Below are 17,094 nucleotides of genomic sequence, written 5' to 3' on the forward strand. Positions count from 1 at the left end.
AGCCCCATAAAAATATATTGTATATAGTAAGCAACCTCTTTAGAAAGATTGAGAGAATAGTATTTTGAGTGCATTTAGAGTGATGGTGCCAAAAATGGAATCAATGTTTTCCAAAAGGAGGAAGGGAAAAACCCCTATACCTGTATAGATAATGGAGAGACTCATAAATGAGAGGGACAAATAATGTAATGTGTCAAAGTTTTAAGATTAAGCAACACAGAGCAAGAATGGACAAAGAAAACCAAGCTAGAAACCCACATAAAATTAATCAAGTGAGTCACCTAGGAATGATGATCTAGACCTTCCAAATTTCCTTCTAGAGATATCTATGAAATGCTAAAAGTGAATAAGAGATATTAACATGAAAATCTCACAACTTGTGTAATGACTCAAAGGTTCACACAATAACCTAAAACTTACACATCTTGTATTGCTTACAAGTCAAAACTATCCCTCCTCATGTCATGTTTCAGGGATAGGATTATGGTAATAATTAGCATTAAAATTCATGTATCTCACATAAACCAAAAACTAAAATGATCATGAACATAGGTTCTAGCATAACCCAAGTTAGTATTCAGCATCAACAATTATAAAGAACTTTTATAGGTCTATATAACCCTTAAGTTAAAGCTACATTTTTTCCCAACATTAAGAGAAATCTTAAAGGAGAGGCACAATGAATAAATCTCTTAGTTGCAACCTTTTCTCTATGTTTAAAGGCTAGATCATTTACAACATGTACCATGCCAACTGCCTTGCTTTGGAGTTCAAGGATTTCCTTTCAACTATAGCATGCATTGCATTTTTTGACATTGCAACTACAAGGCCAATTTGAGATTTTTATGAACTTTCAACATGCAAGATGTATTCTTCACTCAAACAACGTGTGATACTTCACACATTGTTGAATGAACTTTTAGTTTCATTGGAGCTGATAGATGATATTATGGGGTTATGTGGAAGTCCCAAAAATAATCATTTAGTCTCTCTAGTGGGGAATGTCATGACCCTACTTGAAAGATGATTGTATAATGGAAAACTAGACAAAGAATTATTTCCGTCCCTTTTTGCAAACAAATTGATAGCTGTATAGCGTATAGCTGTTATGATAGTTCTATAGTTGATACCTCATCAATGCCATGAGTTAGAGCCCTTTTGATGTTGTTTTGATCTAGTACTATTGTGGACCTATGGAAGATGAATTCCCTTTACATTTGTAGCTTTATGTATCATCTACCACCACTTGAAATGCTTACTTTTAAGATTGTGACTAATACTAACATTCAAGTATGTGTAATTCAAACTTGCATAATTGACTTCTTTGAAATTTTCCTCCATGCTATATTTTCCACAATGCCAAACATAATATTTTGGGGATGGCCTCACCATCATGCATAGTATTAAATCCACACTTTCATATTTTTCAAATAAAATTTCCATCATATAGATGTATAGAATGGATTTTTCTAGTACCTCACTTCTATAAGAAATATGAACTTTACTTCAAAACCTTAAAAATGACCCTTTTGTGTCTAAAACACTACCAAACTAGTGACATTGATGTTCTAGTGTAGATATTAACTTCATGATCCTTATGTTTCACAAAGTAATCACTAATGGATGTTTAATATCAATTTTGGTACCTTCTAAGGATCTATAAAGTATTTCAATGGAGGCAAGATTGCTTGTTAGCAAATTTCAAAGTTTGCATTGTCTTTCTTGATACTACAAGGGTAAAAACCATAATGGAGATATCACACATAAGGAGAGAATCTCATAAGCGAAAATAACTACATCTCAAGATTGAAATGTTGCACGTTGAGCTTATCATTTTCATTTTAAATGTTGCTAAACAATGAATATATATCATGTATAGCTCTAAGTGTTCATTTTATATTCAAGCAAGGGGTTTGCAAGTCACTCATGTTTGGTTATGCATATGATAGTATTTGTGAACAAAACTTCCTTGCACCCATTTTGATGCCCAATAATAAGTGTTGATTTCTCGAGAAACAAAGCATCTCCTTGGTGGCAAATATCAAACATAAAAAATCAACATTGTGATCCTTTCTATGATATCTAACAAGGCTTAAGGTAGTATAATAGTACGATTAGTGGCCATTTGCTGAGGGGATTGGAAAAAAGTAAGCTTTATAGTGCTTGGAAGAATTTTTTTAGCCCACTATTTTTTGTTCCATACTTGCGACCACCACTACGCTACCATTATTGCTATCACTATCATTCCTAGAGCTATGACTACTATAATAACACACACACACACACACTCTCTCTCTCTCTCTCTCTCTCTCTCTCTCTCTCTCTCTCTCTCTCTCTCTCTCTCTCTCTCTCTCTCTCTCTCTCTCTCTCTCTCTCTCTCTCTCTCTCTCTCTCTCTCTCTCTCAAAATGTCTCTTCTCTCTCCTCTCTCTCCTTTTGTCATAGGTTGCATCCATGTGTATACATGTGTGCAGGTGCACACACATGCACACGTGTACCTCAAGGGGTTCACAATATGTAAGCCCTCTATATCACATGCATTAAAGGCCTATTTTAAGATATCGTTATCTATTAATTTTTCTCTAAAGAAACCACACCCTTTTTTATTCAATTTGTGAGTAACCCCTTTATACGTAACCCTTATGTGTGAAAAACATGTAAAAATGGAGTAAAAATAACATTTTAAAAATCCCTTATGTCAACCCCATGTGATATAATTACATATTTTTGAGTGACCCCAAAAGGTGCGCGTGTGCGGGTGCGCGTGTGCGGGTGCGCGCGCACACACACACACAACCCTATGTAAGTATATGTTTATATATGGCCTAACAATTTCCTTCTTATCATAAACTTTAATGGTTTACATCTAATTTATATAGATGTTTATACTAACATGCTATCCTTTTAGGGCTTATCTAATGATTAGTTCTCTCATGGGTGTGCATACTATGGATATGTACATGTATGACATCTAATTATAATTACTTTTTAGGACCATGGCCATAGTTGAGGCTATACCCATACTTGTGTCAAGCATATAAAGGTTTATACACATACTATATGCCAAGAGGAAAGAAACCATTAAAGTTTATGTGAATTCTCTTATCAAGTCTCGTGATGACTTAAGAATAAATATGAATACTTCTTTCCATGATCAAAGGATTTTACATGGGTGTATTGAAAATATGAGAGAATGACTTGAATAGTGAAGTTAAAATGCCATAAGTCCTCAATTGACTATTGATTTTCTATTATGTTCAACTTAAGTCATGTACACACACACACACAGAGATACTTGCATACATACGTACATATGTATAGATAGGCAAACATTGTGGGGAAACCCTAGTTAACTTAACCTAGGTTGGATAAATAGTTATAGGCTAGCAAAGTAGTTTAAAGTAGCAAAGTAGTTTAAAGGGTTGGCAAGAAAGCAACAATTTAGGCTATTGTGAGAAATAAGAGTTCATTTTCAGAACACTATGAGAACCCCTTTGATTTCCTATAGTTTGGTGGAGATGGCCAAGCATTCTCCTCTTAGCCCTCTTAGTTCTTGCTCTCCTTGTCAATATGAACATGTTTTCAACCAACCATATCCATCGGCATATTTGCAATACATGATGACAACTATCAACTCTATGCTGCACTGAATGAATACAAAAAATCATACATTACTAATATTTGTGGAACAATAGCAACAATGTAGACCCTTCTCATCAAATCATGGGTTAGAATAAGATCTTTTGCAACAATTCCCATAGAAGATGTGCTTTCCTCACTCGATCATTTTGATAACATTATTAGTTATCATGCATGGATAGAAAAGCAAAAGGAAAAAAAATATGATGCTATTAGAGGGTAGCACAATTGCTTGGAATATTCAATAGTCAAGAGCCTATAGAAGAAAACTACCAGAATTTAAAAAAATCATTGGTGAAGCACTTCACAAATTAAAAAATTATCCAATTAGCAATGAGATGTGATATTTAACATCAAATAGAAGGAGCAATTGGAGATGTCGATGTTCTAAGGCTATAAGAACAAAAGCTGGTAATAGAGGGTCCAACTCAAAAGACATTTATGTACAAAGTATCCAAAAATGGTAGACAAGAGGTCACTACCAAACAAAGATTCATAGGGCTATCCCAAATGCTTCTACTACAAGAAATATGGTCATGTTTAAAAGTACTACAATCAACTAAAGGCCAAACTAACTCATGTTTAGATGGTACAACTCAATAGAGATGACTTAGACACATTAACAACATTTCAAGAAAACATTTAAGTGAATGGTTGCTAAGTCACATTTAAGAAAAAACTTAAGCGAATGGTTGCTAGCGTACAACCATTTTTAGGTCCAATCCTCAAGTATCCAAACAAAAACCATTCAATAGCCTTAATCACTCTAACCATATGAAAAATGACAGTGCGTTATTAGTTTCAAGTGCATCTTTTCCTTTAATTAGAAAAACCTAGCAAACAAATTAAAGCTTAGACCATATTAATATTTTTTGTAGACTCTAAGAAATTATATCAACTAGAAAATCAAGCCATAGTTCCATTGCTATTTGGGGCCCAAACCTTGTAAAGCATGTCTCCTTTCAAATCAACTTTTTTCTTTAACTTTAGGATGTGATTGACTTTGGATGTATAAGCTATGTTTAATTGTTGAAGAATAGGCTTTGGGAATACCAAATATGTCACCAATACCATTTGTCATATGCTAGCAAATAACCATATTCAACAACTTGTCCAAATAGATAACATACTCATCGAATCAAGACAAATCAATTTTCATAAGCTACTTAGCCAGTCCCCATATTTATTGCCATTTAGAGAGAAGCAATCAATTATCAATGCACTTATTCACCATGAAATACCAACATACTTGGTTTGACCAATAACAATGCCTATAAGATGCTACTTTGGAAGTATGGATAATTAATGAAGGAGTCCAAGACATGATGGCCAAGGGAGTAATAGAACATTCAAATAGTCCATGGGTAGTTGAACCACAATTAGTAAAAGAAGACAATGGAAATCATCCATGCATAGTCCAAAGAATGGGAAACAATCTTTTGTAGGATCTCTCTAAAAAAGGTACTAAGGTGGTTGCAAAAATACAATACGAAAAATGTACCTAGGGAGAAGTCACACACAAATCCTTAGGATACATTTTGTGCTAGCTAATACATTAAAGTGGATCCAAAAAAATTTGCACCATTAAAAGTTATGTGGTCCCAAGAAAAATAAACAACTCCAAATATTTCTTGGCTCATCGATAATTCCATCAAGTTGTTCCCATTACAACAACTATAACATCTTAATTATGTAGATTACTTTGAAAAGGGATAAAGTATCGTTAGACAACATAATGCAAAAATCCTTTTGAGAAATTAAATATTTCAATCAATCAATCGTCACTTTTATGGTATCCAAATTCGTCAAAGCCATTAACCTTAACAATATATGCATCAAATTTGGGTTTGGGAGTTGTTTTATTACAAGAATAGGAACAAAAATATCAACCAACATGCTACTAGGGGCCTGCTTGACCAAAGCTAAATAAAAGTATTCAACAATTAAGACTTGAAATATTGCCAATTGTGTGGGCATTCACAAAATTACATTTCTACTCTCATGGACTTTAAGTTATATTGGAGACATACCATCCTCCTTTGACTAGAGTTATTCACTTCTTAAGAATATATTTTCAAAAGATGTCATTTTTTGCAAACTTCTTATTTTTGGATTTGGAATTGTGTACTAATTGTAACTTTTTCTCTTATACATTGATAAGTTTGTGTACCAAGTTCTTACCCCCCTTCCTACTCTTCCTAGTTAAGGTTATGGCTTTTGGGGTCAAGATTATTTCCTTCTTTTTCTCTAAAATTAGCAATGGAGATAACCCTTGCCATTAGAAATGCATCAAGAGTTTTTCCTTATTTTTCTCTCCTTTTGGTTCCCTTGAACTAGTAATGGAGATAACTCTTGGTCTAGGAAACTTTAGCTAAATACATTTGTCAATGTAGTCAACATTGCAATTCACTTGGTACTTAAAAGGGCATCCTAAGAGAATGTCTTTCCTAGCATCTCCTCTATTCAAAATAGCATAGAAGAGCTAAGGGATGATCTTAGTCTTGATAGTTATCATTATATTATACTTATCAAGGTGTATGAAGTGCTAACATATGAATTAAGCTTTGAGTCTACGGACACTAACTCTGGTTTTCCAACTTGGTCCTAATAATAGTAAGGCAACATATTGCAATTGAATACTTTGTCAACAAGCACGTCAAATATTCCATATATAGTAGTGGTTAATAATCTTTCTTAGTAGTTGTGTCACTTTTTTGTAGTTCATTTGTACTCTGATATTGAGTACCACTATGAAGGGTAAACCACTCTTTTTAAGTACCACTAAAATGGGTGATATTGTTCTCATGCTTGGATCTTACAATTCTTCTCAAGTACCACTACAATGGGTGATACCTAGTCAATATGCTTGATTTCATAGATGAATTCTTCATTTAGGAGTTTGTCCAACTCTTCTTTAATGCAATGCACATATCTTAGATTCATGAGGTATGGTGTCTTATGTATCAAGGTTTGTTGGGATAATATATGTTAGTAAATGTGGTGAAACTTCCTTCAAGTCAATGTAGCTCCAAGCAAACATATTGTGGAACTCTTTAAGAAGATTTTGTGCTCATCCTCCATAATGAGGTCCTTCACTATGTATGCAGGCTTGGTATTTCTCCTTCTCCTACAAGGTTGACCTCTTTCACTTTGGTGGGTCTCTTGATGGGATCACTAAACTTACTTTGTCTCTTTGTGCCAAGAATTGCGATAACACAATCTCCATTCTTGAGCTTCATGAAACACTTTAGGATATCTTTGTCCTTTTTTGGGCTTCTTGCAATAGAATATGTTTCCTTCAAGCATTTTTTCAATTGCTTTCTTTTGCAAGTGGATACAATATCTACCTTTGTCCTTCTCATATTGGAACAGTGAGGAATTCCAGGGTTACTATTTAGTACTAACATTTGACATGGAGCTTGATCCATCTAACTTCCTTGTAGAGTCATAGTCTAAATTATTTCTCTTTTTATTTGCAACGTCTTCAAGGGTAGCTATGAGGAGTCATAGTCTAGATTCTTGATCCATCTAACTTCCTTGAGGAGTCATAGTCTAGATTCTTTCTCTTTTTATTTGCAACGTCTTCAAGGGTAGCTATGAGGTATGTGGGCTTTTACCTTGTGAGTTTGTGATCTAAGACCTTAAGGTGTTTTAACCATTCAATCTTTGATTTAATTCCAACTACACTAGCATGAACTAGAATGCCTTCAACTTTTGAGAGTTTAGAGTCCATGTGAATATATTCTATCGAGCATTCATCTTATTATAGTTAGTAAAACCATTGTCAAGGTCCTCAATGGACATTATACTATAATGTTTCTTCTTTTTATTCACTATTACATTTATCGTTAGAGTCTTCTTCTCCCATAAGCATAGGATTGTTGCTAGGGTGTTATGGTAATCGAATAATAATTGATGTCACTTTGTTCCCTTATAATTGAGTTGTTCCATTGAGCAAATATTTTTTGAAGCTCTTTTTTGTTGGAGGGAGGTTCCTCTTAACATTACTTGTATTGTTGGTCTAGATTCTATCATAAGTAATAGTATCAAGGTTGATTCTATATATTGGTCGAGAAAGTGTAAAGTGGGTTCTTGTGTTCCCATCTAACTCATTTCGTCATGCATCTCACGATGTTCTTCCTCTTGATAGGACTAAGTTAGCAAACTTATATGAATTCGCTCTTTGTTCATCCTCTAAACAAGATATGTATTTGTTGAGTGGCTTAGGTAAGAACAACTTATATCCACTCTAAGCATGCTGGAGATATCATTAGGTCGATTAAAGTTGTGTTCCATCTTTCCATTTCAACTCTTACTACATCCTTCTTGTTCCTTATGAAGGTAAATCCATTACCCTAGTTCTTTATCAATATTGCATTTTTGCATCTAAGGGTGTCCAAGAAATAGATTCAGTCCACTCCTTTAGTCACAACAAAATTTCCTAAAATTGTAGCACTAGCAACCTTCAACGGCCACTAATGGTGGGTGGACTTTAAAACCATTAGCCATGGTCAAATTGAAGTGCACATTCTCAATAGGTGGATTTCCCCAAGCTTCAATAACAAATTGATTAAAGATGCTACTTTGACTCCTACATCTATAATTCCTTTTCTTGTTGGGTCACCTAGAGCTTCCTTCAAAAGGATGGCATGATGCTCAGCTCTCTCCTAGAATGTATTCACTCCTACCACTCCTAAAGTTGGTGTTGAAGTTATGTTAGGGGCTACCTTCACTGGAGGTTCTAGTAGTGCTATCTCAACTATTTCTACTTCAATTACTCCTACCCATGCATCAAAATTTTCTCCAAAGAATTGGATTCTCTTTCAATAATGTTTTTAATGGGAATATTGCATTGGTTGAGGATAGGGTTGCAACGATACTTATGCCTTCTTTCTTGAATTGAAAAATCTTAGTACTTTGTATTTCGTAGAGATACATCCCTATATTGGCATTGCTTATAATTTCCCTTAGTTAAATTTATCAAAGGAAAGTCTCCCAAAGGTATTGCAACCTATGGAGGGTGATAGTTGTTGGTGTCATGCTAAGCAAGCTAAGTATGCTCATGCCTCTCACTACATATTGCTATTGGAGTTTTGCTTTTGCTTCCTTGACCTAGTTGTTGACCTTGACAATGGCTTCTAATTGAAGCTCTAGGTTAAGGTACTCACCTACTTTGCTAGCGGCTTCCTTTTTTATCTTAAGTGCATTCATAACACTTATTGTATTAGAAGCAACCGCATTTCTAGGTAGTGTTATAGTCCATCTCTTTGCAAAGCAAATCTAATGTCAACGTGCTTCCTCCTTTTCTTTGATCTCTTCTTTCAAATCATCAATCCATTGGTTGTGGAGGGACTAAGTATTCTAATATGTCGTTTGTACTTTCAGCTCTTGTAATAACATTCGCAAGGATCAATAACACAGATGAACTAGGTCTAGAACATTTACCTGGAGCTCTTATAATAGCATTTACAAGGAGTCATGCTTACTTTTTGCTTAGGTAAATCTTAGTACATATGAGGTATATTGTATTCAACACATCCTTGATTAGCTCTATTGTCCTTAGAGGGGTTCCTTCTTTTGCAAGCACTTTATTGACACATGCACAAGGTGGATAAAGCTAACTATTGTCTTTTATAGAGATTTGTTCTATTTTGTTGTTGATATTCAAGATTGATGTATGGTGTAGGATAGGGGAGACTTCTTGGCTCTATAATAAGCTATTTTATAACCAATGTGACCATACTTCATGCAAACCTGACTAGGTCTAGGATAATTTTATGGTAGATGATCTCCACGATTATGTATGAATTGGATATTTTGTCCATATGACCTTGGTTGGTTCACTCCAAAGAGCTATAACTATCTAAAGAAAGCAAGGATGTCTTGAGTAGTATTGAGACTTGCATTGCCTCTTTTTGATTGAGATTCTTGTGATCATTCCTCCTTTTTGTCTCTACTCCCTCCCTATATAGGTTGTCATGTTTGATGGCTTCATCTAATAGGCCACTTATGCTAGGCCTATATGGAACTAAATTGCTTGCCATTGCCCGATATATCCTTTCATCTTGGAGACCCTTGATATAAGCTTTGATTATTGCCTTGGCATTAGGCCTTTCTACTATTTGTATTCTTTTGTATAGACTCCTTACTTTTGACATATAATCCCTCATGTTCTCTCCCTCTTTCTACTCTACATTCATTACCATTGCATCCATTAGCCTTACTACAAGGTTTTCCCCATATCCAACCTCAACAAAAAGCACATCATAAAGAGGTATTGCTACTCTACATTCATTAGCACTACATCCATTAGTCATACTACAAGGTTTTCTCCATATCCAACCTCTAGAAAAAACACATGATGAAGAGGTCCTTGAGAGTTGAGAAAGATGCTTTCTTTTGCGGTGTCTAGGCTTGTAAATCATATCCTTCCCGTTTTCCTAAGCCCAAACCAAAAGCTTGTACCCTCTTGGAGTCTAATGTGAGGTTATTAGCCTCACACACTTGTTTAAACTACTCTATAAAGTTGCAAGGGTCATCCCCTACTCTGCACTTATTGACTTGCATGGCTATTAGGGGATCTTGGGTTGCTCTTTATTTCCATATGTGATGCCTATTTTCATTAACAAGGTGTTGGCCATTTGAGATGTTAGCTCAAAGCATGCTAGATCTGTCAAGAAATTGTTGCATGAAAACTTTTTTTTAAAAGCAAAAACTAATTGATGAGCTACATGAAAACCTTACATACTTTTCTAGAAATAAAGAAATTACTTGCTACCACCCTTCCATAGACTTATGAATATCTATAATCTTGTGTATCTCATGAATAATATAAGTTGGGCACATGAGAGAGAGGGGGGGAGGAATTTAATTAAAAGGGGGAGGGGGGAAAGGAAGAGAGAGATTATAAGTGAGAGAGGGGGGAGGGGGTTTTAATTTTAAAAAGGGAGGTTGGGGGAAGGGGGGAGGGGGGCTTTAATGATAAAAGGGCGGGGGAAGAGAAAACGAGAGATTGCACGCGAGAAAGAAGGGAGGGGAGGGGGTTTTGATTGAAGAAGGGAGGTTTGGAAAAGGGCGTAGGTTCGGGAAACCCTCTGGAGGTTCGGGGCTTTCCGAACCTATAGCAAAAATAATATAGTAGTAAGACTATGTGCTCCTCCCAACGCTTTGCTGGAGCTCCCTTACGTTTGGTGCTTCGCGCTCTCGGCGGTGAAAGCAGCAAGCCAAGGCTGCTAGAGAAGCTGTAGTTGGGGTGGTCATCGAGTGCGAGCATGGCATTAATAGCATATCATCGTGGGCTCTGAAAGACTCAGTAAAACCGCAACAGAGGTTGTAGGCATGGAGATCGACGCATTGACAGAGAAGGATGTTATTGCTCCCATAGCTACTTCGCCCACACCCTTGTTCTCGTCGCTGTTGCTTCTCCCATCTCTACTCTGAGTACGCCTTGCTCCTACACACACGTTGCTCCCACACCTATTGACCTGGGTGGTAGGGGGGTGAGATATGTATTTATGTATACAGAACTACCAGCTTATCGAGGAGATAGAGGAGAAAAAAAGACAATTGGGGAAATTTTTGAAGGTAAAAGAAGAAAAAATGAGAAAGGTGTGGGGGGTGATGACTCGCCTCCATGTGGCACCCCCCAAAAACCTTATCCTAATAGATGGTAGAGATACATATGCATGTGTGCATGTTCTTACATGTGTGTATTGGAAGTCCTAATACATGCATACACATATGCATGCATGTATAATTAGTTCACATAAGTATAAGTACATTTTATAGCCTGTGAATATTAATATTACAATAACATGATGTCAAGTTAGCAAAGACATGCACAATGAGAGATCAAGATGATGCTCTCTCTCTCTCTCTCTCTCTCTCTCTCTCTCTCTCTCTCTCTCTCTCTCTCTCTCTCTCTCTCTCTCTCTCTCTCTCTCTCTCTCTCTCTCTCTCTCTCTCTCTCTCTCTCTCTCTCTCTCTCTCTCTCTCTCTCTCTCTCTCTCTCTCTCTCTCTCTCTCTAAGCATTTTGAATGAGCATCGAATTTATACTTGTTTTTACCAAGCAATATCCCTTCTTGCCACCACAACAAATAATCCACAAATGTGCAAGCTTTAAAATGAGTTTTTATTTTTTAACTAATGTTTAATGAGGTTACTAGAGCCATGTATAAAGAAAAATGTTTAGTAAGTGTTTAGAATGGATGCAAATGTAAACATGTTTATACACCAACCCATACTCACCGAAGAGAACTTACATCTCATATTTAGAAAGAGAATAACTTTCCCAGCATTGCCCATAGTGTGACCAACAAAGCAATGACTCTGCTAATTCTTAGAGCAAATGTATTTTATTTTGTTGAGAAAATACAGACATGCCTCGCTTAGCTAGCTATGATCAAATATATGATAATATTTACTATCATTGTCTGTCAGGTTGTGGAACAATAGTACACTTGCTTAAGGTGAATGTAATACAAATCTAGATCTAGATTGCTTGGAGAAATTGTTTTGTATTGTAAATGTGTGAGAGAGGGATATTATTGTGCAATAGAGAGAACTACTTATGAGAAGAGAGAGAGAGAGAGAGAGAGAGAGAGAGAGAGAGAGAGAGAGAGAGAGAGAGAGAGGAGAGAGCTATTTACAAGTAAAGAGCAAACTATTTGTTGCAACACGTGTCATAATCCAATGTATTACAAGTTCTGTCAAACCTAGAGCACTCACACAAATGTTTTCGTATTATAAATGAGAGAGAGAGAGAGAGAGTGCACGCTATATACTAATAAAGAGAGAATTATTCATTGGATCACATGTCACAGTCCGATGTAATACAAGTTCATCGATTTGGAGTGCTTGCACAAATGTTTCCATATTGCGAGAGAGAGAGAGAGAGAGAGAGAGAGAGAGAGAGAGAGAGAGAGAGAGAGAGAGAGAGAGAGAGAGAGAGAGAGAGAGAGAGAACTATTTATTGAAACATCTTTCATAATTCAATAAAATATAGATTCTATCAATCCAGAGTGCTAGCATGAATTATCTTTGGGTTATGAGAGAGAAAGGTGAAGGAGATTGTTTGAAAGAGAAAGAGAAAGGAACAAGGAGAGAGAGAGGGAGAGAGAGAATGGGTGCATTGTGTGTGTGTGTGTGTGTGTGTGTGTGTGTGTGTGTGTGTGTGTGTGTGTGAGGAAAATAGAGAGAGAGATAGAGAGAATGAAGGTGGTGGTGAAGGTAGTGATGGTGTGGTGGTAGTAGAGCTAGCAACAATGGTGGTGGTGGTAGTAGAAGTGGAAGTGGAGGTGGGTATATCTAACGGTGGAATAAGTGAACTATGTGGAATAAGAATAGAGGGTTTGCAAAAAAAAAAAACTCGCTCGAAAAACTTGCTTCTGCCCTTCCCCCCCAACACCAAAGGAGTTGGTAATGAAGTACTTTTGGGATGGCCATTTAAATAACTAACCAAATGTATAGTTAACCTTGAAATGCAAATAATCCAACTAGAGTTCCCAAGTATCAAGATCATCATAACTTTCAACAATGGTATTAGTGCTTCAAAGAAGAAAGTAGTGCCACCGACACCTTCAACATCTCCATGTTTCCCCTCAAAAAGAGTAATGATACTCTCCTCAATGATCTGCTCAACCATAATAGACCAATCAATCATGTACTTCAATCCCATATGAACCATCAAAAGTGGGTTTTGAAACTATCAAGTAATAAGGAACATGTCTACTCATATGCTTGTCACCAACACAAATCAACCCATGACCAAACATGGCAATCATGTTGACATCGTAAAGGAATATCAATCTCAGCTAGCTTGGAGAAAGAATATCTTGGATGATAACATGGAAGCGTGGGTAGCCTTTTGCAACTTATGACCTTTTGAATGAGGGAATCCCACCTACTTACCTTATCTTAGAAGGCATGGAGTTGAGTATGACTTTGCAAAACATGGCAAGTTTGATTTCCCTTTAATATTCCATGTCAATGCAGACAAGCTAAAAGATAGCCTCAAGTTCCAAGAGAAGGACTTGATTCCTTCTTTCAAATAGCTCGTGGAAGGTTTTTCAACCTACCCAAACCCCACTTTCATTACCACATGTAATTATTTAAGGTTACTCCTCCAACTCCTCAACCACTAAAAGAAGGCAGTAGAAGAGGAGGGTCTACACCCATTATTGTTTGATGTGAATGCAAGGATAAAAAGGTATGCCATGGTAAGGTTGCTCCTTCATACTATACAGCTACTCGCATACTACTTTGAATTGCTAAATGACATGAATGTTAACCAATTCAACAATTATAGCCACCCCTCCATCCCATCAACGCCCTTGGTAGCAAGGTCCACACTAAAAATCTACATGATGAGCAAAGCATGCATGGAAAGATCATTGTGGCCACTCACCCGACCAACACCAAGAAATCAAAGAGGTTTACAATAAACTCCTCATCATTTATTTGCACATTATTTTATTTATCCAATAAAAGAGAAAAAAATAAAAGCAAAAGATAGGAAAGAAAATAGACAATCCCATGCACAATCGTTGCACCTAGAGGGCCTTAACCCATAGCCCTTTCTCCACTTCACAAACTCAAGGCAGCTCAAGGGTAGGACATCTCCGGAACATTAGTAGATATGTCACCCTAGGAAGAATGCCCTTCACTCAAGGTTACCACAACTAACTATTGGTACAAAATTGGAATATTTATAGGAAAGAATTACTTCGACTAAAGAAGGATCAATAACATCCATTCAAGTTGTTTATGTACCTGTGAGCTATTCCATAGACCCAGCTCCTACTACAATATTTATGCATTTAGATGCTACAACCGTGCTATCCAGAGATTTAGCTACTAAAGGTATTTAAACCCATCATAGATTACTTAGATTCAACTTTGATTATGTTACAACCATGGATTGTGGGCGAGGAACACAATGGAATGGCACAAGGAGTTAAATAGACCCGAGCTTTGCAATGCACCTCCCCTAGCACTAACAAGGTCCTCAAGTATGGGACAACACTCCAAGCTTACTTAGGGTTCCACCCATCTTCCAGTTGCACTTACACATGCACAAAAGTCACAACACAGTAAGGTAGATAGCCCCTTCGGAATTGCACATATTCTTTTATGGTGAGAACTCACTTGAAGAGTAGCTCAACTAAACTAGAAACATTATTGATGACCCACATCATCTTGATCTCTCTCTTCTTTACCTCAACTGCACATCGACCTCCGAAGACTAATCTAGAGCTAATCCCATTTCCACCATTAGTGGCTTGAAGGACAATGATACTAGTGGTTATCCTCTATATCTCCAACTATCACCGACTACATATAGATCCCAACATACTAAAAAGTGCCACGGAAATTGGCATGACTCTAGGAGGGGGTAATGTTAAACCCTTCTAGGAAAGCACAACAAAGAAAGAATGAAAAATATGATATTTTTATTTAAAAATATTGAAGGATAAGAGAAGTGAAAATAGAGCAATTGTTTAGAGCATGCAATTTCTAAACAGATAAATTATTTTTGTAAAGAGAGTCGAGCATGTAATGTGTTCTTGTTCTTCTCAAGTCATTGGCACTATTGTAAAGACTCATTGTTTCTTTGGTAATACGCCAATGTTAGCTTGTTTGAACAGAATAGTCAAGGTATGATCTTTAAGTTTCTAGACACGTTTAGTCAAAGATAGATTCTATCTCTAGACCATTTAGTCTACCATTACCATAAGTCATCTTTTGATCAATTTAAGTCTTAAGCCTAGTGGCATAATAGTTAAGAATATTAGATATCATGAACTTTCAGATTGGAAATGTTGATTATGCTTTCTTACTTGGTTTATGCACCCTTTCTTAAAGTGGTTTGCTCCTTGGTTAAATGGGTGGATGTGGCTGCAATTGGGGTTGCGACTATTTAGATTCTACACTTGCATTAGTAGTGGGGACACATTGAATGGATTTTGGGGTAGTAGTAGTAGTCAAGGGTGACTATTCACATAGATCCTTGACTAGATTGGAAATAATACATTTATTATTGGCTTCCTTAGTAGAACCAATAATTGCCTAAGGCTATTGTTGAATGACCTTGGATATGTGTGAATGTGTGGGTGTGTGTGTGTACAGAGAGAGAGAGAGACAAAGAGAGGCACAGAGAGAGAGAGAGAGAGAGAGAGAGAGAGAGAGAGATCATACTTCTTCTTCTTCTCCTTCTTCTTCTTCTTCTTCTTATTCTCATTCTTCTTCTTCAAATTGGAAATGGGAAGATTAGAGCTTGTAGAGTCATGACCATTGGATCAAGAAATGGAAGAGCAAACCAAGACTAACTATGACAACATGAGTTATTTTTCTTGTCATAAGCACAAAGGTCATAAGCATTCAAAATCATCTCTCTATCAAGCCCTTGGTATATGGGCATGTGAGCCTATAACAATTACAAACATGGTGCCCACAACACAACTACTACTATCATTATTTTGGTAGTGTTGTCTTATGGATACCTTATTTGCATGCTTGGTCACATGCAACACCCCACTTATTGGCTTCCTATTGAAATTTGAGAAGGATTGAAACTGGCACTCGAGAGCTATGGAAGAAGAGCAAGAGCAAGAAAAAGAGAGACAAGAAATGGGAACTCCAATAGTCACAATGCGTGATTGGGCCTTCCTTTATTCGAACTATCACTAAAAGAATAAAGAATAAAGTGATGGTGACGGGCGCCCACCACCTAGAGTGTGCAGTGGCGGTGACTGTCAGTGTAGTAATACACGGGCGGCTAGGCGGAGGCACCTTTACCCCCAACAACCTCCCACTTAAAGGCGAATCAACCCTAGTGAGGAGTGAAAAGAAAAAGAAAAAAGATAGTATAACATGTACACATGTACAACAAGATGAGGAAAGACGACATCTCATCCCACACCCATCAACTCCTGAGGAAGGCAAAGCGACCTGTAAAGAGGCTTTTCGTGAGTAGATCTGCAGGATTCTGGTCAGTCGAGATCTTGACAAGATCAACAGACTTGTCCTCAACGACCCCATGTATGAAGTGATACCTCACCTCAATGTGTTTCATCTTCGCATGGAAGATCAAATTCTTGGCTAATTGAATAGCACTCATAGAATCCGAATGCAGTGTAAGGATAGCATCAATACCAAGGTTAGCAACCAAATGACCCAACCAAATGGCCTCCTTGCAAGCCTCAGTGGGCTGCAACATACTCAGTCTCTGTAGTAGAAAGGGCCATGCATTTCTGCACCCTGGACATCCAAGAAACAGCACCTCTAGCATAGGTGAAGACATAGCCGGAAGTGGACTTTCTACTATCTGCATATCCTGCATAATCAAAGTCAATGTACCCCATGACTCTTGTATCCTGGCTGCCATAGCATATGCACATATCTGCAGTGCACTTCAAGTACCTCATGATACCCTTCATGGCATCCCAATGCTTCTTG

This window comes from Lygodium microphyllum, chromosome 7, assembly GCF_053477565.2.
Source record: "Lygodium microphyllum isolate KBCC chromosome 7, Lygodium_microphyllum_v1.1.10, whole genome shotgun sequence".
Lineage (NCBI taxonomy): Eukaryota > Viridiplantae > Streptophyta > Polypodiopsida > Schizaeales > Lygodiaceae > Lygodium > Lygodium microphyllum.